The 2,990-nt window shown below is 38.2% G+C and overlaps 1 pseudogene; it reads left to right on the top strand.

Annotated features, from left to right (window-relative positions):
- The first annotated feature begins 2,662 nt into the window (after positions 1–2,662).
- Positions 2,663–2,781, top strand: LOC112472572 (annotated as a pseudogene).
- The last annotated feature ends 209 nt before the right edge of the window (positions 2,782–2,990 follow it).

Below are 2,990 nucleotides of genomic sequence, written 5' to 3'. Positions count from 1 at the left end.
ACTATCAACATTCTATCAATTGGGACTTTTAGAAAGTCAAATTTCTCTCTAGAGAGGTATGTAAAAGGTATGCATTTAATTTTTTCTGGTCTAAAAAATGCTTTATTTAGAGGGCTTTTATTCTCTTCTTATTGAGGTATAATTGACAGAGCTGTTCATTATTTTGATCATAGTTGCAAATCAGATGATCTTGACAAAGCCAAAAGCCAAATGTTATAAGATAGGAAGCATTTAAAAATAAGAATTCTAGAGTAGGACATACCTGAAATAGAAGACATTGTTAGGGCCACACTTAGTTTTCCTTTTTTCCATTTACTGAATCTTTGAACCCATACTCGGCTTCTGTGTGCTTTAAACAGCTAACATCTATGACCTTCTTCCCAGTACTATCTTTTGAGTTACTGGAGCTTTTCCCTTTGCATCGAAAGCCAGCAATGCCTGGGAATTCACATACCATGCCAATACTTTCCTGTTGTGAGAACTGTGAAAGCCTAGATCCCTTTCCCTGGGGTGAGGTAAACTTTGAAGTGTAATGAACACTTCTGATTTCACTACAAGATAGGCTGAGGCAGGGACTTTGCCTGAAGTCTTATCTTTTCTTGGCTTTTACCACTTATTATTCTGTGTTATAGCCAGCCTCCAAAATGCCCCCCAATGACTGCCATACCTTGATATTCATGCCCTTGTGTAGTTCTCTCCACATTGAATAGGGTCACTTATGAAACCAATGGTGGAAATGATGGTGTGTGACTTCCAAGGCTAGTTCATAAAAATCGTTGTGGCTTCCACCTTGCTCTCTCTTAGGGTGTCCTCTTTAAGGAAAGCCTTAAATGTGAGACAGACACTCAAGTAACTCCATGAAGAGGTCCACGTGGCACGGAGCTGAGTCCTCTCACCAATAGCCAAAACAAATTTGCCATTCACATGAGTGAATCATCATGGGAGTAGATCACCAGCTCCCATCAAGCCTTGAGTTGACTGTAGCTCCAGATGACATCATGACTGCAACCTCATGAGTGACCCTGAGTCAAAACTACTCAGATTAACCACTCCTGACTTCCCACTCCTCAAAAAAATGTATGAGATAATAAATGTTTGTTGTTACTTTAAGCCACTAACTTTTGAGGTATTTTTTTTATGTAGCAATAAAAAAACAGATACATACTGCTTCCCTCACTCTCTTACTCATTTCTCCTGGCACTATTTGCTTAATGAATTACTTACACTCGAATCTTATCTCAGGATCTGCTTCTGGTGAATCAGACCTAAGACATTTGGATTCAAATTCTGATGCTGCCATCTATTAGTTGTGTGACCTTGGGGAAGTTATAAATCTCCCCATTGTGCCTCAATAAAACATGGATAATAATAGTACTTATCTTTTAGAGTTGAATGAGAATTAAAGGAGTCATTATTTGTAAGGTACAAAGCTTAGTGCCTAGCACATTATTGGTGCTTAATAATTATTATGATAGTAGCATAGGGTGGCACTTGTCAGCTATGAGATCTAACCAAATGGAATATTTTTTTTTTTTGTAGTCTCTGTCATCCATCTTGCTGACTTTTGACCATAAGGAAATGTGAACAGGGGACTGTGGATGCTTCAGTCCAATATGGGAAAAAACAAATCAAGGCACACACACTCCTTGTGGTAGGTCAATAGTGTCACCTTTATAAATGAAACTAATACCATTGCATTATTGCGATAAGATCTGCCATTTTACCTTAAGTAAACAAAACTTGCTGCCTGATCCATCACTGTTCCTACCACAAATAAGGCGTGGAACTGAAGCAGCTATTTGAACAGCTAAGTGACAGTGTTTTTCTGTTGGAAACTGAGGGTTAGACATTGCCCTCCTCTCATAGCTTTTTAAATACAGAAAAAAAAAGTGTATTAGGCCAATAAGAATCTTTATAAAGGGAGATTCTTTTCTTCCAGTAAGTCTGATTCAAAAAATTCTTTATGTAATGTTAACTTATACATATAAATAGATTGTAGGGAATTGTAATAAACTAGAGAAAAAGATTATCATGGTCTGACAGTGGGGATATAATGAAGTGAGGATATAATGAAGACAAATTAGAATTCTGCAAGATGAGATTCTTGACTTTAGACTCCAGTTAAGTAGAGAATGAGGAAAAATTCTGCATTAATAGGGAGTCTAAGAGAAGAGACTAAACTGTAAAGCTGCCAGATAAAATGGCTATACACACAGGGTCTCAGTGCCATTCATTTCTCTACAATGGCTGAGAAACATACCTTCAGCAGCTTCATTAAGATTTTAGAGAACATTTCTTCTTGAATTTTGTTTTAACCTCCACAGTCTAATTTGCAATTACCAGCTATGAAGATTTGTTGATTGTTCATTGTGAGAAAAAGCGCTTGGAAAAGTTGAAGATAGGAAGCCTAGTTGGAGAGAACTCCAAATACTACCAATTTTGAGATTTGACAGTTTGTGGGTCCATCACAGTTTGCTCTATTTCCAGGATTATCTGAGGAATACTCCCTAAAACAGGCACTACTGATTATGTTGCCTATTCAGTCTTTCTTGAGATTCCTGTGGAAATTTGTAATTAAGACAACACATGAAACCGGCAACTGATGCCAAGAAAGATGTTTCTTCTGTCTCCGTAATACCTCTGTTTAATATATGTTGGCCATGTCTATGGCCATGCCATCCTGAACAAGCCCGATCCTGTCTGATCTCAGAAGCTAAGCAGGGTCGGGCCTGGTTAGTACTTGGATGGGGTCCCACCTAGGAAGACCAGGTGCTGTAGGCGTAAAAAGATAAAAATAAAAATAAGGGATTGTAAGCTGACAAGGTCCTTGAAATCTGTGAGGTCGACGAGTCTGCCAATAGTCATAGGAATGATGCACTGGAGTTTAAAGAGAAACTTTTGATTCAAGAGCTAAAGACACATAGATATCTTGCCTGAAGGTCCGTGGTCAGCTCTACAATTGTTCTTTAACAATACAGAGAGAGGGAAAT

The sequence above is a fragment of the Pteropus alecto genome, unplaced genomic scaffold, assembly GCF_000325575.1.
Source record: "Pteropus alecto unplaced genomic scaffold, ASM32557v1 scaffold229, whole genome shotgun sequence".
Classification (NCBI taxonomy): Eukaryota; Metazoa; Chordata; class Mammalia; order Chiroptera; family Pteropodidae; genus Pteropus; species Pteropus alecto.
The sequence above is the reverse complement of the archived record's forward strand: the minus strand, read 5'-3'. Positions and strand labels throughout refer to the sequence as shown.